Genomic DNA, 26582 nt, shown 5'->3' with positions numbered 1-26582 from the left:
CCCTTTGTGAGACATTCCCTTCTCATTGCAGAAAAAAAGATGGCTGGTGGAAACACAATGTCTTTTAAAGCTTCTACTCAGACATTATATATATCATATCTGCTCACATTCCCTTGGCCAGACCCATCATCTGTGAGTGGGGATACATAATGTTTCAGGAAGCCTATCTATACTTGCAGTCTCTTATACAAGGTGACTCATATTTTTTATAATATAGATGTGATGAGGAGATGAGAAGAAAGTGCTACATTTGAGATGTTATTCTTCTGATAGGAAAGGAAAAGTGCTTAGAAATAATTAGATCTCTGTGCAGAAGAGTGGAGGGTTTACTGGTTTTGACATTTTGAAAGAAAGAGCCAGATTACAGTGGAGTAAGTCTGCAAACAGATCTCAGGCTGGATTGCTAATGGTATGGAGTTTCTTTTTGGGGTGATAAGAAATTTCTATAATTAGTGGTAATGATTGCACAAATTTGTGAAAATATGAAAAGCCACCGATGGGTATACTTTAAAAGGGTACATTTTATGGTATGTAAATTACATTTCAATAAAACTGAGATAAAAAATACTTGCATGCTGGAACTGTAAAAGGGTGTTTTTGATACTTTAAGGAACTTTATATTTTCTAGGGTAATGTTAAAAAAAACATATTCAAAGAGGGGCAGCTGGGTGGCACAACCAGTTAAAACATCTGACTCTTGGTTTCAGCTCAGGTCATGATCTCAGGGTCTTTAAGCTTTTTATTATGGAAAGTTTTAAACATACATAATAATATCACAGTATTATAAAACCTATATACCCATCGCCCAGTTTTAACAATTATCAATTCACCAGTTTTGTTTTCTACTATACCTCAAATTACTTGAAGTCCTAAGTAAATATTTAGTACACATGTCTAAAAGTAAGGACTCCACCATTTAAACATGATCACAAAATTATTATTACAGATCCAAAAACAATGGTAACTTTTTAGTATCATCAATTTTGTAGTTAGTATGCTTATTTTCCTAATTGTCCTATAAGGACAATTTAATAAATTGTATGAATAATATTTTTGTGAAGTCTCTTTTTTTACCTGAAAGAAAATCTAGTGCTATAGATTATTATAAAAGAATTATGGGATTCAGAGCAAGAAAGTAAAATTCTTAAAATATATATATAAACTATTTCCCAGAAAATACTAAGTATCTGAAAGGGAACTTCTTTCTTCAGCCTTAATGACATATTTTTACCCTAACATTTAAATATATGTGTGCCTCTGCAGGTAGTTACCTTTGAAGAAAGGAACTGGAGGTAAGGAGGGGGATTTTTCCTTTTTCTTTTTTTTAAGTAAGCTCCAGGCCCAATGTGGGGCTTTAACTCACAGCCCTGAGATCAGGAGTCCACATGCTCTACCGACTGAGCCAGCCAGGCACCCCAGGAGATTTTTAACTTATTCTCTATACTATTTGGATTTCCTAACTTTGGCAGTGTATTTTCTTTAAAAATTAATATCAAGAGGAGTTCTCCAGATATTCTACTTTTGCTATCCCCTTTTTATTTTCCTCTATTAATATATAATGAATGTTACTTTTTATGTAAGGCGACAATGAAGGCTGAGACAAAAGACAACTGTCAGATGCAGCCAAGGGTGCACATACACCATTGAACTCTATATAATTGCTAGGAATGGGTTGCAGATTTGTGTTTAGACTTTATAGTGACCAATGAGAGGATAAGCTGATGAGATACACAAGATATTATGTAAGAAGAAAGTGAACCAATTGCTTAGGGAAAGCACACGTAGGCCTCTTAACAGAGGCAGAAGAAGGGTCCTAAGGGTCTCCTAAGGGTCCTCATAGAAGATTCCACTTTGTAAAGAACATGCAATCCACACCCTTGACTATAGCTGAATGCAGAGTTTCTCGGGCTGTTTTATAGCTTCCCTAAATGTAGGCTGATGCCAGCCACCAAAATTAAAATCAGCAAAAGCAATGCTGAGAGTAAAACGGCAATGCCTGATACAGTCCTAGCCTCCAGGCCTCTGCTGGTCCTCATTGATTGTAGAGTATTCGTAGGCGTTGCAAAGGCAGACTTGTGTGGAGGGTGACCACCTGGAGAGCCCCTGCCCTAATTAAATGGCACAGCTGCCATTTTCTCAGTTCTAGCAGATATTGCCATGTGGGGACACCCGTACAGTGTTTCAGTCCTTCTGTATTTGAAATCTCATAATTTTTCAATGTCAGCTCAAATTTTTAAAGATACTGTGTGGGCCAAATAAAGTATGTCTGTGTGCTAGATTGATCTTATTTTGTGACATTATCTAGAGGAATGAATTGATTTCATATCCTTCAGATAATCTCCACGATCATGCTTCTTTCAGCACATCTACTTGTTCTAGTTTTTTTCTGGACTGGAGTAACGATCAACTTCCTCTTGCAAGAATAAGAGTTGCTTCAAGGCGTGCGTTCCTGAATAGAAGGCCAAAAAGGAAGAGAAGGTAATACATTCCTTTTCAGTTTTCATGAAATGATCAGCAGAATATTAATTTTAGAGCTAGCCTTCTTCCACACTATACTTGGAACTAACCCAAAAGAGGCCTTACTTATTACACAGTGGCCAAAAATGACCTGGGGGCAGCAACCAGGAGGCATTTCCTCCTCGGTTTGGTTCTTCTATTTGTACTTCCCACCACTGACGTTAGGGCTTGTTGTTCTCTTACTCGTAGGTCACCAATTCGGAGTTCACAGATAATGGTGACTGGAAGAAGGTTTGACCTGTAATTTTATTAGAACCAAAGAGTACTATTGAGACGTCAGCATGATTCGTGGGTGTCCCAGTTCTTACATTGTGGTTTTAGCAGGTCAGCCCTTCTGATGCATGCATACCACTAAGGCTAAGTCAAGGAGAATGCTTTTCATTAGTATCTCCTCTAGGACAAGTATAAAATGTACATAACTCCCAGACTGGCAAGGTTCACATTTGAGAATGAACTCAAATACTCAGCTAATCAAAGTCAAAGGAAATAAAAATTTTAGAGACCACAACTGGAAATATGTCAGATTTGTTTCTTTTTGGATTATAAATCCAGGGAATGATTGAGATTTTTTAAATTCATATGTGGAGTTCTATGATTTCTACTATTAATTAAAGGAAGTTTTTAGAATAGTTGGAGTACATGGCATTACATTAATGATGTACTATATCTATTTGGAGCTGTTTAACATGTTTGGAGGCAACCATATCTACTGCTGCTACAGGGTGTCAGTAGATTACATTTAAATAAACACACATTCCTAGTGTTTGGCTCTTGTGGTAGATACCACTTATCAGGAGTCAGATTTAACCTTTAATCAAAATAATTGTTAAAATTAAGGGAAAAATGTATTTAGTTTTGGCAGGATATAATTATTTATCTGTATTCTTTCTAAAAAAGATTTGAAGTAGCTTATAATGAAGTATTGAGACATTTTTTAAAAAAAGAAAAAAACAGAATAAACAAGTCAGTGTTCAAACAGGTTATTGGGAATGGAAGGTTTAGGGATGATGAATAATTAATCTGAAAAGAACAAGTAGATGTTAAAATTGACTAGAAAACTTAACTCTGAACTCTTGGTAAAAAGAGAAATATAAGGCACCCCTGGGTGGCTCAGACAGTTAAGCCTCTGCTTCCAGCTTGGATCATGATCCCAGGGTTCAGGGATCAAGTGCCATGTGGGGCTGGCTGCAGGGAGTCTCCTTCTCCCTCTCCCTCTGCCCCTACTCGTTCTCAATAAATAAATAAATAAATAAATCGTTTTTAAAAAAGGGGAATATAAGCTGCATAGTTCTTAACAACAACTAAAATGAAACATACTAGTTGATGAAAAGAAACAAGTATTGCCAAGCATTAAACTCAAAGACAAGTTTACCACATAGATCTTATGGAGGACAAACAAAAATGTCATCAAATTAAAATCTTATGAAAGATGACAAAATAATCCCTACTTGGTTGTTTCAGCATAGGTTTCTGGCCGAAGTCCAAGAACAGAATGTTAAATAGATTTCTATGAAAGCTGAAGAAATATAAATTTATTTTGTAACTTTGGGGGTGATTGTAGAATGAACAAGTATAGACTCGATAATTGCTATGCTTCTTAGAATGTCTGCTTAGTGTACAATGAAAGAAATATTGAAGACAACCTGTTTCAAGACTCACAACCCTTTTGAGATCTTTCATTTTCATTAATTCATCAGGTATTTACTGATGTCACTACATATATGTTTATTTTATATGTGTCCTAGAATGTTCATGATTATCTTATCATTAGATGGCCCTAAGTATGTATGTATGTATGTATGTATGTATGTATTTATTTTAGATTTTTATTTATTCATGAGAGACACAGAGAGAGAGGCAGAAACACAGGCAGAGGGAGAAACAGGCTCCATGCAGGGAGCCCGACTCAGGACTTGATCCCGGGTCTCCAGGATCACGCCCTGGACTGAAGGCGGCGCTAAACCACTGACCCACCCGGGCTGCCCGGCCCTAAGTATTTATATATGATGTGTACATCCACTTGGTTCTAAAGAAAATTGTACTTACTATCAGCTCTACTCTCTGAGATATATACATATTAAATTCTATATTCAACTACTGTTTTCATGAGATCTATAGATAATTAATTTTCACCTCTTGTAAAAGTGAGGGCATGCACTTAAATGGGAAAAAAAGTCAAAGAAAAACATTCCATGGATCCAGTTTGGACAGAACATTTTAAATTATTAATATAAACAATTTAAATAACAAGAGGCAAGGGATTAAAAATAACCAGAAAAAATTCCAGACCCTCCAACTTTTATCTGGCCATTTGATCTAGCCATTTGTATTTCTGATAAAGTAAAATATTTCTGGTCAACTTCTCATATATGCATTTATTTTGAGCCTTGGCTTTAGGAACACAGCTAATATATGTGCCAGATGATTTTGATCATAATGGGTGATAAAAGATGAAACATCAAATGTTGTAATATGAGGCCTATGTCAAACTCCGAAGTATAAACCTAACAATTCTCTCTACTTCTGTCCTTCGTGGGAAATTATGTGTAACATTAGTTTGAAATGCGTGAAGAGCCTCTCTCAACATAGCAGAAAGGATGGAAATAACTTCACTCAGGCTCTAACAGGAGAGACAGTATAAGGCATTATGCTAGGCATTTTTATAGGTATTATATGTTCTCAGATCCTGTCCATGGCATCTCGTACATGAGGGAACAGACTTGGGTTAAGTAACTTGACCAAAAAAAGTGTACCAAGTGAGGATCATAATGATGGCAATAACGTGAGGAGGCTTCCTCCAAAGCTCCAAAGGAGGTAAGGTAACCTGCCCCAAACCCCACGCTAAGTGTTGGACCAGTTTAGTTTGGTTTTTTTTTAATTTTTTTTTTTTTTATGATAGTCACAGAGAGAGAGATTGAGAGAGAGAGAGAGAGAGGCAGAGACACAGGCAGAGGGAGAAGCAGGCTCCATGCACCGGGAGCCCGATGTGGGAATCGATCCCGGGTCTCCAGGATCACACCCTGGGCCAAAGGCAGGTGCTAAACCGCTGCGCCACCCAGGGATCCCCGGACCAGTTTAGTTCTTTGCCCAATACATTATAGGCACATTTTTAAAAATATTTATTTATTTATTTTTATTTATTTATTTATGTTAGAGAGAGAGTGCACATGAGAGCTGGGGGAGGAGCAGAGGAAGGGAATCTCCAGCAGACTCCCCCTGAGCACAGAGCCAACACAGGGCTGGATCTCACCACCCCGAGATCATGACCTGAGCTGAAATCAAGAGTCAGATGCTCAACCAACTGACCCACCCAGGCACCCTGGCACTCACATTTTAATAAGTAAACAAAAGGACACTGTGATAATTGTTAACTTTTTGTGGAGAGAAGGGTGTTGTTGGCAGTGGAACAACATCAGTGAACCAATTGAACAAAATCCAGTGCTCCTTTTCCATACCTTGCCTTTCTCAATCCCTGTTTTCCTGTCATATGCTTATAAATTTGAGGGAATGTGAGAGTTTAGAGAGACCATAAGAGCATATTTTAGGTGTATGAAGTTCCCCCAAATTAGCTTACCCTTAACCAATTTCTAGGAAACTCTTCTGTTATCTAAAAAAATTAGGAGGGGTGGTTTATTAAATTAAATCAGTTCTGAAAACCTGAACTGTAATTTCTCCAGATGGTCTATTTACTAGATTTTTTGCAGAATAAAAATTTTTGTAACGTGGTATTTATTTTTGCTTTGGACAGAAATGAATACTCGTGGCATTTAACTTCTAAAACACAACAACTCCTTTGCCTCTCATTGATAGCAAAGCTTTGTCTTCCCTCAATATCACCAGTCAGGTCTAGTTGGGTTTGTGTGGTCCAGAGAGCTTCTTTCCATTAGAGAACTTTCTCCTGTGATATATCTACTTCTTTTGGGGTGGAGATTCCACAAAATCTCCCTCTGGGTAGCTGATTCCAGTGCTTACTCATCCCTGTAATCAGGAAGTTTATCTTTGCATCTACCATATATGATTCCCCCTGCATCTCATCAGGCTCTGCCTGCTGTGCCAGTGGGAGCAAGTTGGCAGACGTGTTCACTGGGGAGCCTTCCCAAACTCTTAAGCAGAGAATGCACGAGGGAGTGGTTGTTGGCCAGTGAGGTGTAGAACAAATTACAGAGTGCCCACCATGGTCTGTAAGTGACAATAATCCTACTCTGATCCCAGCCCAAACTGGCTGCTCCATTAATCTCAGTACTCCCCAAATTATTCTATTCCTCTCCCTTTCCCCTTCAAAACAGCTGCTTAACCAGGGATTGAATGGAGCAAACCTGATGAAATATGTTTCATTTAGATCTGAGTGATTGAGAAAGCTTTTTTTCTCCAGCAGGTATTTATTTTCTAAAGCAAACCCCTCTTTCTTATTTTTTAAGATTTTATTTATTCATGAGAAACAGAGAGAGGGAGGTGGAGAAAGAGGGAGAAGCAGTCTCCTCCTGGAGCAGGGAGCCCAACGCAGGGCTCCATCCCAGGACCCTGGGATCATGACCTGAGCGGAAGGCAGACACTTAACCGACTCAGCCACCCAGCTGCCCCAAGCACCTCTTGATTAAGGAATAAAATGCTTATCAGTGAAAGAAATTAGAAGCTGGAGCTCATATTACTTCCTTTCAGGCCTGTATAAAGTTTAGAAATAATACAGTAATAAACTGCTTAACAGATTATACCCATAAAGCAAATAGTATCTACTATTATTAGATCTATAATCCAAATAGTCTTTGATCCTGTAAATAATATTTCTATGTCCTTATCTGGAGAGTTTGGTGCTTCAATACAGTCCATATTAATAGTTTTGAAATGGAGACTCAACTAATAAGCTCAGTTTCTTTTTTTTTTTTATAAGCTCAGTTTCTTAAACTTGTCCTTATAGGTCTGATTGTATATTTTTTAAAGCTTTTGGTTATTTTTCCTTGGAATCTTTAATTAATTTACAATATATCTATAACATTTATTTTTCTAATATTTCTATAAGATGCATACATTTTAAAATGTGAACAGCCAAGGGTCACCTGGGTGGCACAGTCAGTTAAGCATCCGATTGGTAATTTTGGCTCGGGTCGTGATCTCATGGGTCGTGAGATTGAGACCCACCTCAGGCTCCATGCATAGTGGGAAATCTGCTTGAAATTCTCTCCCTTTGCCCCTCTCTTATTTTCTCTAGAATAAATAAATCTTTTTTTTAAAAAAAGATTTTATTTTTAGGTAATCTCTACAAATTAACATGGGGCTCAAACTCACAACCCCAAGACCAAGAGTGACTGAGCCAGCCAGGCACCCCTATTTTTCTTTCCTAAAGTAATTGTGCCACTGGTGTCCTGCAAACCATCTTCTGGTCTTACCCATCTGTTTTCTTGTATTGTTAGAAATTTTAGTTTTAATTCAGTTTTCCTAGGTCATGGCCACTCCAGCCACTTTGAAGTTACTCTTAATTATCATTATTCAAATTATAATGGAACTGCAAAATGGCATAGGGTTCAGGACTGATCTCTAAAACACTCTGCAGTGCCCAAGTCCTAATTAGCTGTGGTATATTGGAAAGAAGGGGATGTTGAAAAGGTGGAGAAATATTTGGAAAGGAAGGAGGCCAGAATGAGAGAGAGAGACCTAGAGATCCAAACAGAAAGATATAGATGAGTAATGAGGTTAAATGGAAATATGGGGCTAAATAGGAAAAAGGAAAAAAGTCTGCAACAGAGAGACATAATAAAGTTCAATAAGTGAGTAAGTAAACAAAAGTTTAATGTATACACCAAGTCTTTTTTTTTTTAATTTTTATTTATTTATGATAGTCACACAGAGAGAGAGGCAGAGACACAGGCAGAGGGAGAAGCAGGCTCCATGCACCAGGAGCCTGATGTGGGATTCGATCCCGGGTCTCCAGGATCATGCCCTGGGCCAAAGGCAGGCGCCAAACCGCTGCGCCACCCAGGGATTCCTGTATACACCAAGTCTTATTTAAAGCTGGCACACCAGGTGTCCATTATTTCCAGTGACTATTTGAAAATACAGTCTTAAGATAATTTTTTAAATTAACCATTACCATTTTAAAAAATTCTCTCCAAAAGATAATCTTTTTATTTTATTTTTTTTGATAATCTTTTTATATGGAGAAAAATTAATAACACTTATCTTTGATTTGGGCTAACATACAGAAACAGATTTTTTTTTTTTTCATTTAAAAGAATTGCAGTATGGTATCTTAGAATAAGCAGGGGTTTAAGATCTAGGTAGATTTGAATTTCAAGTCTTTTCTTCTTGCTACTTGTTAATCCCAAAGAATCACTAAATTCTCTGGCCTGTTTCCTCCTTTACAAAATAGAGCTGTAATTAAAGACTTTCAGGCCTGTCATAAAGCTTAGAAATCATGTACATAAAATGTTTTGCAGAGAGTATGCATAAAATAAGCCAAAGCTATTTTTATCAGATCATGCAGTCCCAATTAGTCATTGATATAAGTAATATTTCTTGCCTTGATCCCTGACATTTCATTTAATAGGGCCACCTGTATCTTTTCTTATTTTGTGTGCTTGGTATTTTGACATTAAATAGGAAATTTTAACATTCAGAAAATAATCTACACAAAATAACTCTAAAATGTCATCTAATTATTTCTTTACTGCAACCAGTAATTTATCCTGTCTTGCTAATGGGTACTACCTTAACCAAGTGACCAAGTTACATCACTAATGAGCAAAACTCTCTCTGTATGCCCCTTGAAGTAATGCGCTAAAGAAGACACAACATCACTCATTAAACATTCTTGCCAAAAATACATGTTTTGATCTACTAATGAGGCAACCTCAAAGTAATCTAAATTGGAGAATATTCCGTAAAAACAAATGGACTGTATTCTTCTAAAAAAAGTCACTGTCATGAAAGACAGAAGAAGGCTGGAAAACATGCCAGATTAAAGGAGCTTTGAAAATGTCCTCTAAGGGACACCTGGGTGGCTCAGTGATTGACTGCCTTTGGCTCAGGGCATGTCCCTGCAAGGAGCCTGCTTCTTCCTCTGCCTGTGTATCTACCTCTCTCTCTCTGTGTCTCATGAATAAATAAATAAAAATCTTAAAAACAAACAAACAACAAAAGAATGTCAGCTAAATGCAATAAGTGGTCCTGGATTAGATCTTGGATTAGGGGGAAATTTGCCAGAAAGATCAATACTGGGAAATTGCTGAAATTTGAATAAGAGAATATATTAAATAATAATATAATATTGTATTAAAGTTTGAATTTCTGGTTATGTAAGAGAATATCTATAAATATAAATACATAGATAGCACACACAGATAGATAGGCAGAGAGAGAGACAAAGGAAACACTAAAGCAAATGTGACAAACTTAAAAATTGGTGAATCTAGGTGAGGAATATCCAGGAATTCTGTGTCCTACTCTTGTAGTTCTTTTGTAAGTTTGAAATTATTTAAAAATAAAAAGTTCAAGGTGAATTTATCTTGTTTTATAGAAAGCAGCTGATTTGTTGATGCAACTAGAATTCAGTTAGAAAAGGTTTCTCGTCCTAGCCTTTAGCAACCTGTTAAGATTTATTTACCATAATTGATTCCTTATTTTTGTGAACGTACTTACAAGAAGTAATGAGGGTGATGAATTCTCTGCCGTCCTTTTAATATGTGGTTTCTCCAGGCAAGCAGAATATCATGGCTAGCTCTGCGTGTAAAAGTTTGCATTATTAATAGAAACTGAATTGATGATTAACTAGAAAGCAGCAGTTACAATTAATAGTTTTGAACTTCCATATATAAAAGTTGTACCCAACAAATAAAAATTAAACCTTCTTTAGGAAAGATCGATCTCAATTTAGCCCATTGATCTTCAGAGAAAACTGTTAATATATACATTTTGAAAAGTCATTTTAAATATTTTAGATTTGTTTTCTCTGAGAATTTAAGAAAGTATCACTCATATAACTTCCCCTGAAGTCTGGAAACAAGATTAAATCTTACCTTTTGGTATTAAGAGGATAAAAGGGGGGTCTCAAACATTTCACTTTTCCCCCAGAATGTGAAATTCCTTATGAGCTAGCCATCAAAATATGCTGTTTCAACAGCATAAAAATGATACTGTTGTTTGGATTTGGTTCACATCTGTATTTTCAATTTTGTGTGCATGCATTCATTTTAGACTAATTTTGGGTTCCATTTCTATTTTTAAAAATAAATAAATTTTCTTTATAAAACTGGCAAAAAAAAGCAAGTGCTCCTTTATTTAATATATTCTCCAGTTGGGAATGGTCACAGAATCCTAGAGGCCATGTGTCATGAAGTCAGTGAAATCACTCCTTTGTTGTGGAGCTGAAGTGCTTTTGTGAGTCCCTGTGGTTTGACCGGATTTCCGGGTTGAGGTAGAACAACCTTTGCTATCATGGGATGCCTTGCCCTGGTTGTGCAATGTAGCCATTAAAACCAAGCAAACCTGTTCAACTACTTCAGTTCTGTTTCTTCTATATCCAAATCAGGTTATGCCCATGCAAACATGGTTCAATAGAATATTTACCACCTGACAAGAAGGATTGCAAAAATTTCTGTGGACTTATTGAATTTAAAAAAAAAAAAAACTGGTTTGAAAATATGCTATGAGTCCACTGGGGCTTGAAAGACACTCGGAAAAACAGGCTTTATTGTCTGAGTAAAATTCAGGTTCAGCCAAGAATAGGTGACATCAGATGCAATTGTTCCTGACAGGTGGCTCTCCCTTTCTTCTCTCTACCCACCTGGGCTACCCACAAACTCCTTTATTTCTCATCCTGGAACTATAGCACAGGTGTGGTAGGTGTGGCACTGCCACTGGCATAGCACTGGAAGAGATGCTCCTGCTTCCACCCAGGCCTGGGACCAGGTCATTGGTGTAGGCATGGATCCTTCATTCTAGTTTTGGGGCAGAATGGGGGACAGAACGTGAGAGGAGTATATGAATCGTCCTCACAAGAGAACGTATAAAGTCCTAGTTTCAGTGATTCCAGATTTCTTTAGTTTTTACATGATGACCTTAGAAGTCCATCATCTATTTCCTGTGAAGTAGATGATTTTTTTTAAGATTTTATTTGTTTATTCATGAGAGACACACAGAGAGAGGCAGAGACATAGGGAGAGGGAGAAGCAGGCTCCCTGCAGGGACTCGATCCGGGGTCGAGAACCCGGAGATCACACCCTGAGCTGAAGGCAGACGCTCAACTGCTGAGCCACCCAGGCATCCCAGATGATTCATTTTTTATGCTTTTTGTTCTTTTGAAATTTATTTTGAGAAAAATGTGAATCAACTAAGTTTGAACTCAATTTTAACTGATATTTAATTTGCTAACTCAAGTATTAATCCCTCAAAAAGAAAAGAAACCACTTGTGATCCCCAAAAATTGATTTGGAAATATTATTTTTAAAAAGAGGCAAAGAAATGGCTAAGATTTCCCTGGGCAGTTTTGTGTTGTAACTTTCCATTGCCAACATCTGAAACTTCCAGGGTTTGTGTTACAAAAACTGCTCTTGCATAAGGGTTTTCTTCTTTGTTTTATTTTATAATATTTTGCGCCCCCAATACTTTGCTGCATTAATAGGACATTTTGGGGTCTAAACCATGAAAAGATACACAGATTATTAATTGTGTCTGTGTACTAAACAAGTAATTGCTGAGGGCCTACTATGTGCCAGCCGCTGTTTATGTGCCCAAGGTACAATAATGTTGCTCCCAGTCTAATTGGAGAAATATCTATGTATCTGAATAATTATGAAGTGGTCAAGGAGATGGTAAAGGAGATACTTACAAAGCACAACCAGGACCAGGCAATGGAACAATGAATTGTGCAAGAGGGAGGCAAGAAATGTGGTAATATTTGATCAAGGTCTTAAAGGATGACTAGAGATTCACTCAGTGGGTTCACCCGGTGGGAGTAGGCATTCCAATCACAGGGAACATTGTTTGTAAAAGCAGGGAGGCCTGAAATGCAAGATAAATCCCGAAAGTGGCCTGGAATTACTGGAATTTAGGGTACAAAGATTAAGCATAACTTCCTTTCACCAGTTGGCTGGCTCTCAGCTGCCTCTCACATTCTCTCTAGCTTCATGCCTGATTCAGCCCCTAATACAACAGAGCTCTTTTTCTCACCCAGCATCTCTGGCCATTGTGTAGATAATTTCTGGGCTAGTTTATGAGCGTCAGACTCCTTTCATGAAAGGGACACACCTAGTGCCTCTCTGTGTGTATTACTCTCTTTAACAAAACCAATCTTGCCTAGTCTGATTACTCCTCCTGTTTATTGGGGTTTATTCCCAAAGACTTTTGACTGCTTTCAAGTCAAGTCTACCCTTAAAGAGTAAAGATTTGTCATCATTTGGGATAATTAAGGAATATGTTGCACATTCTGAAAATAATCTTGAGAAGTATTCCAAAAATGTTTTGAGAAGAGTTGGCATCACTTTACAGCCTTTTAAGGTGATTCTCTGAGAAAACTCCTTTGGATATGCAAATTCTAGTGTATTTTAAAATAGTCACATATTGTTCATTTTAAGGTGTGAAAATGATATTGTGGTTATATCTTTTAAAAAATTGTTTTTTAGAGACACATACTGAAATAATAAAGTGAAATGGTGAGAGATGTGCTTTAAAATAATCCAGGGGTGGGAAGAGGAGGCAGAGTCGGGAGTACCGATGAATTAGTGGATAGCTATTGGGGTTAATCGTACTTGGTCCTGCACGTGGGTTTTTTTTTTTTTTTTTTTTTTTGCCATGTTCCAAACTTTCAATGTTAGAAAGTTTTTTAAAAAAGTCACATTAGGTCAGGACGCCTGGGTGGCTCAGTGGTTAAGCGGCTGCCTTTGGCCCAGGAAGTGATCCTGGAGTCCTAGGATTGAGTCCCACCTTGGGCTCCCTGCATGGAGCCTGCTTCTCCTCCCTCTGCCTGTATCTCTGCCTCTCTCTGTGTGTCTCTTATGAATAAATAAGTAAAATCTTAAAAAAAAAAAAAAGTCACATTAGGGGCACCTGGGTAGCTCAGTGGTTAAGCGTCTGCTTTTGGCTCAAGTCATTGATCCTGGGGTCTGTCCTGGGATCGAGTCCCACATTGGGCTCCTCACAGGGAGCCTGCTTGTGTCTCTGCCTCTCTCTGTGTGTCTCTCATGAATAAATAAATACAATTTTTAATAAAAAAAGAAAAAGTCACATTATAGTCACCCTTCTTGTACTTGTAGGTGGGAATCATTTTCACAAACATAAAGATCCATGTACATTCAGTGTCATCCCTTCATTATCCCCCTCCATAAGTTGAAAGAATCTTGAATTCTTTATAAGGCCCTCTAAAACCTTTCACTATAAAGAATTGTAATATATATTCATATGTAGATAAGTAATCTTTTAGCAATTCTAAAGATTCCTAAGTGGGCAACTAAATGTATACTGTAAAACTAATAAATTAATGTATCCTAAAAAGTCTACCTTTTATCCCAAAGAGGGCCTGACTTCTTATTTTAGTTCATCGTTATTTTTTATTTCACAGCACTTCTGGACTGTGAACACTAATGAATAAATATTACCAAATGTAAATGTAGAGGTATTTCTCTCTCTGTTAAAATTTATCAAGTTACATGGATTTATCTGTCCTTGTTATAGCGTCCTCCTCCACTGAAATAAAAGCTTTTAAGAACTCCAGGCATTCGGGGACAATAAAGATCTTGTTGAAGTCAGGTCTCTCTTGAATTCAAATTGTTTAGCCTGTAAAGTAGTTTATAGAGTGAGATGTCTTCAGTCCCTCTCCAGCATATAAAATGTTTTGTTCTAGAAATGGCAAGCTGACTCAGTAGGTCCTCTTCTTGCCTGGGAGAGCCCGCAGACTCCAGAGCACAGAGTGAGCTCATCAGTCTGAGCTCTCCTTCCGACCTCAGCCACTGGAGATGAACAGTGGCAAGTCAATCCTGAACTCCTAATATATGCATTTTGTAGTGGTCGCCTTGCTCTGTTTAATTAGCCCTTTGGTTTCATAAATCACCTTCACAGATTTCAATTTATACATATTCCAGGACATTTTCTTTTTAGGTGAAAGTTTCCCAAAGAGTGACCAAGGTTCACTCATACCCACATCTCTTGGAATGCTTGGAGAGCCACCCCCCACATGTTCCAGAACACATCACTGGAGGCAAGGCTGGGCACAGGGCTCTGGTACATGGTAATAACTGACACCTAAGCTTAAGAGGAAGTTTTCATATGGCTTTGGGATGGCAGGACTGAGGCCAATAAACCCTGACTGCACTCCTGCCCACACCTTCTTTCTTTAGAAGTGTATTTCCTCAAGTGGTAAAATGCACTTTTGATCTAACAACAGCTTCTTGTGCAAAAAGAAATCCTGCATTTTGGGCAAAATTTCAAAAATATTAAATGCAAAAATATCCATCAGTTCTAAGAAAAATAATAACATTGCACATATGTTTACCAGTTGTCACTTAATAATAAGCTCTTTTAAAATACAGATTTAAATGGTTAGTCGTTCTCATCCTTTTAAGTTTTTTTTTTCAAAGTGTATTTTATGCCATTGAGGAGATACTGCTTAGGCAAGTTGTTTTAGGGTAGCAGTTTCAGATTATACCTATGTCTCCTGTGGCCTAGTAGGAAGACTTTATATTAGATATAAAGGCCAAGGAGAGCTTTAAGGGAATCAAGATTGTGAATATTCCATTTCCCTCTGCGTTCCTTAAAATTGATCTGAAAAAAAGAACTTCTGGAGGAAGGACCAAAATGGTGACATAGGAGGCTTGTGAGCTCCCCTTGTCCCATGGGCTCACCTGAGGGTACGGCTACGCATGGAGCAATTGTTAATGAAAGAGACCCAGAAACTAGCCAAGCAACTTCTACACATCAGATGAATAAGAAGATACCCACATCAAAACATGTGGGAAAGGCTAAGGCACACTTGCCATAAACCTCCTCCTACCATCCACACCCCTAACTCCCAGTTTCTCCCTGAGGAGCGAAGGGTTTGGACCCCACATTTAGTACCCCAACTTGTAAGACTCCCACTTGGCTGGCCCCCAAAACACCTAGCTTTGAAAGTCAACGGAGCTGCATCCACAAGATCCGCAAGACCATAGAAAAAAGTATCATCAATAAATCATGTTGGGAAAACTTGGCAGCCATGTGCAAAAGAATGAAACTAGACACTAGACCACTATCTTACACCATACACAAAACTAAGTGGATTAAAGACTTGGATGTAAGGCCTGAAACTGTAAAACTCTTGGAAGAAAACTCAGAGGGGTAAGCTCTTTCAAACTGATCTTGGTAATGAGGTTTTTTTTTTTTGTTTTTTTTTTTTTTTAATTAGACAAGAGAAGCAAAAATAAACAAGGGAGACTGCATCAAACTAAAAAGCTTCTGCACAGCAAAGGAAACCATTACCAAAATGAAAAGGCAACCTATGGAATGGGAGAAAATATTTGCAAACCACATACCCAGTAGGCATTTAGTATGCAAAATAAATTAGAAATTCATACAACTTAACAGCAAGAAAGGAACTAACCCAATTAGAAAATAGGTAAAGAATCTGAATACACATTTTTCCAAGGAAGAGTAGAAAATTGGTTACGATGTCTGGGAGGTGAGGGAAATAGGAAGAGATTGGTAAAAGGGCACAACCTTTTGGTTATAAGATGAACAAGGTCCGAGGGCCTAATGTATAATATGTGTAGTTAGTAACACTACATTGCACAATTGAGATTTGCTTAGAGAAATTAAATATTCCCATACACACAATATAAATGATATGATAGGTGTGTTAACTCAATGGAGTGAATCCTTTCACAGTGTATAATATATCAAATCATCACATTGTATGCTTTAAATATCTCATAATTTTGTCAGTTATACATCAAAAAAGCTGAAGCAGTTTTTAAAAACCTGATCAAACTCAGGATATATTTCCAGCTCAGCTTCCACATGTCCCTTCCCCATTATCTCACATTTTAAAGAAGGCCCCCTTCTCACCCTAATCTTTCTATAGCATATTACCCTCTAGTAGAAAAACTCTGTACCCCACTGATATCATTAGAAACATAGTGCAGGTATTGGTATCAGTGTTGAGAGAGTCACACTAACCAATGAGTAACAAGTTCTTTTAGTTAGATGGTTTCCTACTTTGCTTTCAGTAAAACTGCAGGAAGATCTACAATCAGCTGTCAACTGATAATTAACAAATTTTGGTGCAAGCTGCCCCTGTGATTTTTGGCATATGACTAAAAGTGCAAAGAATTGAGAGCACTGCTGTAACAAAGCTCCTTCTATCCCCACCTACTTATTTATATAAACAGTTTTCCTCAACATTTTCAAAACACAAAAAGGTGGGAGGATAAAACTGATGTTGAGCCCTGTCTTGATTTAGCTGAAAGTAGTAAGTAATTATGGCTAAATTGATACGTGACCTAATTTTAGCAAAAATTAGATACTTGACCTAATTTTAGCAAAACCAGCCAGTCCCTATCCAGCTCTTACCATACATCTCAAATAAAAATTTTGATTTTTCTAATTACTTAGCAAAATTTATAATAAAATCCATTTTGTTTTCATCAATAGTATACTAATAATAATCGAACTGAATCCAGAATAATTTTTATTTTTTATTTTTTTTTTTCAGAATAATTTTTAAATATAGCTTCACAGTCATGGGAAAAAATATATAATTTCAACCTATATGTCTTTTGTTGTGATAAGGTAATTGACCAAAGTCATTGAAGAAAAAAATGTCATATTAGAATGATAGTTTTTGGTAGAAGCAGAAGAGAAATAGGAGTTCAAGAAGAGAAAGGAAAGATGCAAAATATCTGATTATTAAAGACCAACTTGCTTGTATATTTTTAAAAAGTAGATGATATGGTTTTTAGATTCTATTAGATTTGTTAAGTGCTGTTAAAAATATATTTTAATGATAATATTTACAATACTCTGGAAGTTAGATCTTTTGCAAGTATTTTAACTCAGGATGAAAAGTTTTAGATGTCAGCTTAATAATGTGCTCTCGAGAAGATACAAAGCTTTACAAAATCATTTTGGAAGTGTTTGCAAGTAAAAGGTTTGAAGACCACTATTTTAGGAAACCCAGTCAGAGCTCAGTGTGTAGTATGGGGAGGAATGGAGAGAAACTAAGCAGGGCACCAGTTAGGAGACAATTGATTTTTTCCAGATGTAAGGAATTTGAACTGTATCAAGTTCATAGTCATGGACATGAAGAGAGGCAGACTAAAATCCAAAGCTAATAAGAAGTAAGAATTATTAGTATCAGCCCTTGTTTCCTTTCTTTTATTTTTATTTTTATTTTGTTAGCCCTTGTTTCCTTTCATCTTAAATTTTAAATACTGTCAAAACAGAATTTTCTGAATTTTTCTACCTGGACTCGATCTTGAGCTCCTTGCTACCCACTTACCCTACCTCCCCTCCTTCTCTTCTTCCTTCTTTCCTTCCTTCCTTTCCCTCCTATTCAGTAGACCCTCTGCTGAGTGCTGGGACTTCGAAACAGTTAACATCAGGTCCCTGGCCTCCGAGAGCTTCCAGTTTGGTAGAGAAGCTTACAGCTAAGTACAATGCTGAGAGAGATCCATGGCCCATACTACTCCAGCTCTCTGCCCTTTTAATACGCTAGGGGACAGAGAGCTAAAGCTTCCACTCCCCAGATTTCAGATTCCATATGTGGCCCACCCAGCTTTTGCCAAAGCAGACATATGAATGTTATATTTGGAAGACAGAAGTGAGACAGAGGTGGCACTTCTGCTGTTTCCACTACCACGCAAGGATATGGAGGCTCTGGCTTCTGTGGTAATGTAGCAGAGGCCCCGGGGTCTGGTACCTATTTCTTTGGATGCCAGGGACATCCATTTTGATGGCATGGCTCTGCACTGAGACAGTGTGCCTGGAGCCAGGAGTTGAGGCTTCCATTGCCTTATTCCTCAGCTTTCTGGTCATTCTCCCAGTTTTCTGAGTATTGTACAGGTTGGCACATCTTGTGGTTATTTCTGGAAGCTCATCCCGAGGCCTGTTTCTCCAGACTTTCTAACCATTTTGTAAACAATTCATTATATTAAATCCCCTTGAATTTAAATTAACTAGAATGGCTTCTTTTATTGGCAACCAAATCCTGGCCAACACAGATGAAGCCCATCATTCCTCCCAGCCTCCTATTGTTCCCTACATCTCTTTATTGTCAAACAGCTGTTCTTCTATGGGCCCTGTGATAACTCTGGGATGGTACATTGTTACTTGAGTTGCTGCGGTTTCCCTTCAGTGTGCTTTAATTTTCAGAGCTAGTCTCTGGCATATTCTAAATGGTCCCGTTTTTGGTGAACCCCAGTCTCCCCTGCCTTACCCTGGTGAAGGCTATTCATAAACAGATCTAAATGGGGACTTCAGAAATACTGAACCCTTACATACTGTCTACTCTTGTCTGCCTCTGTGTTCCACTCACCTGCTTGGGACTCCATGACCTCTTTCTGTGTCCTTTGGACAGGGTGTCTTACTTACAGTGTGACTTCTTGTAATTGGGTCATTTCCTTTAGAAAATCGATTCTGTTTATCTGGCCTAAGAAGTCCCCTGAAGAGCTCATTTAAAAGGCAGATGCCCCAACTCCATCCTGACACAGTAGGTCTGAGGTATAGCTGAAAGTCTACATTTCTACATTAACCAATGTAACAGGGCATTCTGATCCACTCAGGCCTTGTATTGCACCTTGACAACTCTGTGATGTCAGTATGTCAACCACTTGAGTGGTTAGGACAGGGAATAGATCCTAACTCCTTCCCCCTTCCCTGTACTGTGAAGGATGAAAAAAGAGAGACAATAAAGGTAGCCCCTAGGTTGTAAATTTGAATGACTAGGATTATGATTGTAGCACTAGTTCAAACAGGGAAATTAAGAAGGGAAACCAGTTTATTGAGGAAATAATGAGTTCCATCTGAGGTACATTGGGTTTGACATCCAAATGAAAATTATATACTGTTGGCGGCTTGTAATGGATTAATGACTCAGGCCTGAAGCTTGATTAGTGGGTTGTATTCTCTGTTGTGTGGACTTCAGAGAATCACTGCTACAGCTAAATCATTTCTTTAATATGGTACAACCATGATTGTCCTGAAGATGACATACATCTATTGGTGTCTTTCCCAATATGGCATGGAATCAAATATATTTTGTATTTTTTACCGAATTGTATAAGAGGAAATGTGAGAAGATTCATGGTAGGATAATCATTGTTATAAGTTGCCTAGGAAATGCCTAAGATACAGCTCTTTCTCTTAGAGCTCTTGTTTTTTTCACCCTCAGTCCTCCCTTCCCTTTCCTCCAGCCTTCTGAGAAATACCTGTTAGGTATATAATTGGGGAAAGAAAAATTATGTAGGATAGGTGTAAGAGAAGAGAATAAAACCCAAAACTACAGGAATTACTGTAAATGCAAATGTCTCACAAGTCTTTGTGTAAAGGAGAACTTTAGGCTTTTCTTTCAACTTATTGTAAAAGCTCTGCTTCTTCTCTGGACTCAAAGCCAGTGTTTAGGGATGGTTTTCAAGCTTTCTTCAAGTGAAATCTTATGCAGAAAAAGTATTTCAGAAATATAACTGCGCTTGATTGAATTCAAATGTATACCATTTATTCATTCTAACCTTGTTGCCTAGGTTCCATGGAACAATGAGACTATTTTGATGGACATAAAAGTTTAAAGCTAGGTTATATGGACATTGGTTGTATGTGAGCAGACTTCTTTCCAAATTTGTACCAATAAAATCCTGATTCATTCGGAAGAGTAGTTGCAAATGAACACTTAAACAACAACAACAACAACAACATATTTTGCAATCTTGGCCTACTGAAAGTAGATTGATAAGGTAACAGAACCCTAATTCTGAAACCTACCCTATAATTATTTAACTTTGTCAGGGGTCAGTCATAAATATTCATTGAATACTTAGTACATTCTAGATACTGAGGTTATGTTAGAGAAAACAGACACATGGAATTTATGGCCTTGTAGGGAAGGTAGACACTAAAAAAAAATAATAAATAAGTAATTTACAAGTGCATAGCATAAATTACAATTGAAAAAAAATTTTAAGTATGTCGGGAATGTATGACAGGAGACCTAACCTTGTATAAAAGTGGTCAAGGATGTTCTTCCTAAGGAAATGGTGTTTAGGCTGAGACATAAACCGCGACCAGGCAAAGGGAAGGGCAAAAAAAGTATTCCAGGTCGATGGGCCACTCTGTGCAAAAGCCCTAAGGTGGTGGGAGAGGGCATGGGCTATTTGATAAATTAAAAATCAATGTGGCTTTTCCCCAACAAAGCTGATAGAGTCCGAATAGTACAAGACTTTCTAGCCAATGCACGAGGGTAGTTTGTACAGTTATGAATTGATGTGTTTTAATGCCAGTATCATTATTAACCCTCACCCCTCTACCACTTGGGCTGTAAGCCAAGAGGTATTCTCCCCAAGAGGTGGAGCAAGTGCCATAAAGAAAACCAATAACAAAACTTTAAATATTTGGCTAAATCTAAACCAAAATAATAATAATAATAATAATAATAATAATAATAATAGGCTGGGCATTAGAAAAATTGGGGCAGTATGGTTACTGAGTGAGGGTAGAGGAAAGTGCCTGTATGGGGTACCTGAGAAGAGGACCTAAGCACAGCCTCACAGATGAAGGTGATCCCCTGTGGGCTGCAGGGAGCAGCCCAGTATATTCCAATGTGACCAGAAAGTTACACTAAAAGGTAGGCTACTGAGGAGGTTGAATTCCCTGTGGGCTGCAGGGAGCAGCCCAGTATATTCCAATGTGACCAGAAAGTTACACTAAAAGGTAGGCTACTGAGGAGGTTGCTTGCAAGGGAATGCCAATACTGAGGGGAGCAAGTGTCCAGACAGGGAGAGACAAGGGATCAGTATGTCGGGGTGGGTTGGGACTCCATCAGCTCATATTTCTTATAGTGTCCTGACATATCTCTGTTAAATATTGGGCATTATTTGAAAGGTAGTAGAGGCCACTGAAAGATTTAAATAAAAAATATTTTATTTATTAAAGAAACTAGGAAAGCGTGTACACGGCCGCCTGCAAGCATGAGCAGGGGGAGGAGCAGAGGGAGAGGGAGAGGAGTAGGCTCTGGACCAAGCACGGAAACAGATGGGTACTGGGCTGGATCCCACGAAGGCAAGATCGAGATCTGAGCCAAAATCAAGAGCTGGATGCCCAACCAACTGAGCTACTCAGGTGCCCCACCACTGAGGGATTTTAAATAGAAACCTGTCTTGAGGGGGCACATGGGGTGGATTAAGCGTCTGCTCTCGGCTCAGGTCATGATCCCAGGGTCCTGGGATCAAGCCCCACATCAGGCTTCCTGTCAGTGGGGAGCCTGCTCCTCCCTCTCCTCCCTGCTCATGCTTTCTCTCGCTATCTCTGTCACTTCTCTCTCAAATAAGTAAATAAAATCTTTAAAGAAGAAAGAAAGAAGAAAGAAAGAAAGAAGAAAGAAAGAAAGAAAGAAAGAAAGAAAGAAAGAAAGAAAGAAAGAAAAAGAAAGAAAGACCTGTCTTGATGATACCTCTCTAGCTGGGTATACAGAATGGTTGGCTGTAGGTGGAACTGATTTCAAGGGAAAACTGCCAGAAGGATACTGCAGTGGTCTATCTGGCAAGAGATGATAAAGTGTGTATGAGGATGGTAGCAATGGAGATAAAAGGAAACGGATATAGATATCTGTCTAAGTCTACTCAAAGTGCCATAATAAAATATACAATAAAGACTGGGGGGGGGGGCTTAAACAACAGAAATTTATTTCCTCACAGTTGTGGAGGCTCATTGTCCCAGATCCAGGCCTACCAGGGTTGGTTTCTGGTGGAGCGACGAGGAACTAGTCCTAGCTTGCAGATGGCTTGCATTGTGTCCTCACATGACACAGAGAGATCTCTTTCTTTCCTCCTCTTCTTATAAATGACTTCATTTAACTTCACATCCTAAAGCCCCTATCTCAGTTAACAGTCACACCAGGGGTTAGGGCTTCAACATACAAGTTTAGGGAATACAATTCAGTTCATGGCAATATATTATATCTTTAGGAAATAGTACTTGATTGGATGTGGGGATGAGATGGAAGAGGGTAGGGGGTCAAAAATGAACTTAGGTTTTCTGGCTTGAGTGGAAGTAATAGTGCTATTTATGGAGATTGGAATCGCTGGAGGTAGAGAATATTTTGGGGGAAAATGTCTCAACCTAAATGTTAAACTTACTTATTTTGAAGTATCTATGAAATATCAATAGGAAATGTCAAGTGGGTAGTTGGTTCTAGGGGCCTGAAATTCAGAAAAGACATCTGAGGTACAGATGTAGATGTAGGTCTCATCTGCCTATAGATGGTCATTGACCACAGGAGTGGGTGAGAGTCCCCTGGGCAGTGGTTCTCAAACAGAAATGTGCATCACAATCACTTGAATAGCTTATTAAAACAGATTGCTTGGCCCCACCCCCAGAATTTCTGATACCACTGTACTTTCGGCAACATATCAACACTTTAGGGCTTTTGGAATATACTGGCAAATTATTTCCCAGAGAGCTCATAGCAATTTATGTTTTTATCAGGTGAGCAGAAGAAAGCCCATCTCACTGTACCCTTTATTGCATTGAATATTGTAATTTCTTAATGCTAAAGAAAAGAAAAGTGAACTCGTTGCAATTTTATTTTGCACATCTGTGGTTATCTGTGATGGCGAACATTTTTTCACATTTAAAAAAAATACTGCTTGAAGGCCCTTTGGTTTTTGGTAAAAACTTTTCTGTTTTTGCATATTTCTATTTTAACACATATTCTTTAGCCCCTTCAGTATGCCATTATGAAACGTAGCCTAACATGTGTGTGTGTGTGTGTGTGTGTGTGTGTGTGTGTGTGTGTGAATTGAAAGAATTAGGCAGGTCTTTAATATTCCTCTTTGTCAATACAATGAAAAATACTCTGCTGCTGATACTTTTTCAAGTTGAATAATATAAAAAACTAGGCCTAAATGGTGCTAGAGATAGTTTCCATATGTGTGTAGGTTAAGTAAGACCAAGACATTGTCATTCTGATTGATGCTAGCTTGTCCTATGGCCTTTAGGGGGGCAGAGGCCCAGAAATTCTTCTTCTTCCCTAAATGTGGAACACACTTGACTGGCTAGGGCAACTGGCCATGACCTAATGTTCCATCTTACACCAGCACATTGCATGTGAAAGCCAGCCCCGAAGCTTAGCTAGATAGCAGTGAAACTACTGATGACAAAACCAGATCCTGCTGGGAGCTCAGCTGTCTCATCTCTGTGGCTCTTTTAGTCAAAACTGTGTTACTTTTCTGATAGCCTCGTTCAGTCAGCGACGTTGGCCGACTTGAAAGTATACTTCCGCATATGCTAGAAACATCTTATGACTCTTTCCTGGCCTACAGTCGTCTTTGTCAATTTGTTATCACATCTGCCTTGGCCCCCTGTCACCACTTGTTTTGGCACCTAACAATCTCAATGCACTGAAGCTGGGACTCGGCCTGGTTTGATGGCTGTGAAGCAGATGTTCCCACAGTCATCATCAAATTGCATTTCTCAAACACCCACCCTAGCATTAGTTAATCACAGAGATACATTCCGGCTATTTGAAGTGAAAGAGAGCCAGCAGATTTTGCAGATAAAATGCTCAGAGGCATAGTATGATGTCATGGCAAGGGCAACTCCCTTCATATCCGCAGGACATTGGATTTTATAATATTTTTTTGCTCTGAACAGAGATTCTGGGACCTCATACCTCTTCTTAGATTGGGAACAAAGCATAGCATGATGGAGCAGACTTGAATTTTGAGTTTAAACAGACCAGTCTTCTGGCTGTGTGGCCTTGAGCAACTTTCTTCCTTTCTCAGAATTTGTTCCTTCATTTGTGAAGTGGGGTAATACATTTCTTACAGGGCTGTTGTGAGAATGCGGAAACATGTAAAACACTGCAGGTGTCCAAATGCCAGTTCCCTTCCCTTATTGACTTGGGGTAGCCACCATTTTATGAAAGGACTTATCAGTGTGACTCGGATTCCGAAGGTAAGTTGTCTCATGGATGGCCAGATGATTCTTGAATCACAATGGCTCAGCCACAAGGGCTTGAGTAATTGTTTTATTGCTTTGAACTTCCTTTGGCACAGAGCCCCACCCAACCCATGTGAAAATGAATACCACTGAGCAGCCAAGTGTTCCTCAGTTGTTAGCACTCTCAACACAAATTTATACAAAGAATTTAGTGGCCAGAAGTCAAATTACTACAACGGATTATTGCATTTGAAGACCAGGATTCCCAGGACTCTCATTCCATGCCATGTCTTTAGCGTGGCTGTCTCTCCCATTTCTTTCTGGGGTCCATGATGATAGGAAGAAACAAGGAGGTAGAAAGAAGACAATGTACCTGTTTTGGGCTCCATCAAAGGTTTCTTGCCAGGCCTCCACTTTCTCTTTGCTGCAGACTTTTCATGATTACAGTAACACCATCAGTAGAACTTCTGAAAATCACAAATTAAATAAAAGCTGGCTGGGCTTTGGACCCCTTTGATGTAGGGTTGTGTGGAACAACTCAGCTTGGATTCATCATATGCTGATCACCTGTCATCCATATCCAGTCATTAAAACAGAATTTCTAATCTCTGTGAGCAAGACATGGTCAGCTTAGACTTATTGCTGTTTTTACTTCAAAGAAAAAAAATTCTTCTAAATTTAAAAAAAACTATTCTTTTGATTAATTCAGGCTGTGTCTCCCTACAACCTCCAACCTCGTCTGGTTCAAATTCGGCACTTGTAATTATTTGAATTTATTTTCCTTTGAGCATGCTGAATACAAATATGAAAATCAGAATTTAAATAAAGTTTAGTATAAGTTAGAGGCTAGTTATTAACTTTATGGAAAAGATTTCCTTCTGTAGTTGAAAATTCTCTGGTTCAACTAAGTCAGTGATAAGGTCATGGAAAAACGCAGGCGGAAATGCTTGAGGAGAGCTCTGGTCTAGATTCTAGGGCCATTACTGACCAGTTTTGTCTCATTAGTTGTATCCTAATAATCCTCTGGTGCTCAGTTCCTTAATATTAGTGGGTTAAGCAAGATAATCTCCATGGTTTCTTTTGTAAATTCAAGTTACAGGAACTCATCCATTGTGTAAACCCAGGCCCAAATTTCTGTCTTGGACATTCTGAGTCTCATGTCATTGTTAGTGGAGTCAGAAATTTCCCAAACTCTGTTTTCCATAATTCCTTAGTTCTACCATTAAGTACCACTGTAATAGAATTCTAAGTATTTTGCTGTAGCTACAGCAATTAAACATTATATTCAAGGGCAGGTGGAGAAAAAGTGCTTTGAGTAAAAAGGATGCTAATACATTTCATATGATAATAAGCTTATTCAATAAGCTTGCAAAGTTTCTAACTAATGCAGTATTATGTTTTACAACTTGTATCTGTAGCCTGTTAAGTAGTGCCTTTCCCCTTTGATTCAAATTTATGCATGTTGACATTAGTGATCACATTTTCTTTCAAATCACACCTATCATAGAACATGACCTGAGTCCTAAATTTAAATTCATACTGCAGTACAATTCCCTTGCCTTCTTCTGATACATCTAAGATGCAATGATGGTATTACTCAACCACAGCTTTGGACATTTAGGATAACTCATTATTTAAAAAAAATTTGAGAACCGAAACTCCACTAACCATCAGAATGACTTTGAAAGTGACTCACCCAATTTGGTAGTCAGACTTTTTTTAAAAAATTAGGTTTGAATGGAAAATGGAGAAAGCAAAAGGCTATTAATAATGACAGGAGGTGGGTGTATAAACAGGTGTAGTAGATTGTGGTGACAGAGATGTGAAAATGCTGCTATTCTGAAGAACCACATCCCCATTTTTTTGTCACCTTCTCAGCAAATGGTGGTTTTATGACTCGGAAAAAGATATACTGAAGGTTGAAATGAGACCATCAGAATCTTTTTCTTATTTAAGAG

The 26582-nt window shown here is 38.2% G+C and overlaps 1 long non-coding RNA gene across 1 annotated transcript in view; it reads left to right on the top strand.

Annotated features, from left to right (window-relative positions):
* Positions 1-26582, top strand: part of LOC121501347 — a 76254-nt gene that overhangs the window by 32170 nt on the left and 17502 nt on the right. Inside the window, exon 2 of the long non-coding RNA XR_005990590.1 lies at positions 2362-2478. This is a non-coding gene — a long non-coding RNA (uncharacterized LOC121501347). The remainder of the gene's footprint in view (positions 1-2361; positions 2479-26582) is intronic.

This window comes from Vulpes lagopus, chromosome 11, assembly GCF_018345385.1.
Source record: "Vulpes lagopus strain Blue_001 chromosome 11, ASM1834538v1, whole genome shotgun sequence".
NCBI lineage: Eukaryota > Metazoa > Chordata > Mammalia > Carnivora > Canidae > Vulpes > Vulpes lagopus.
This window is presented reverse-complemented; position numbering and strand designations above follow the sequence as displayed.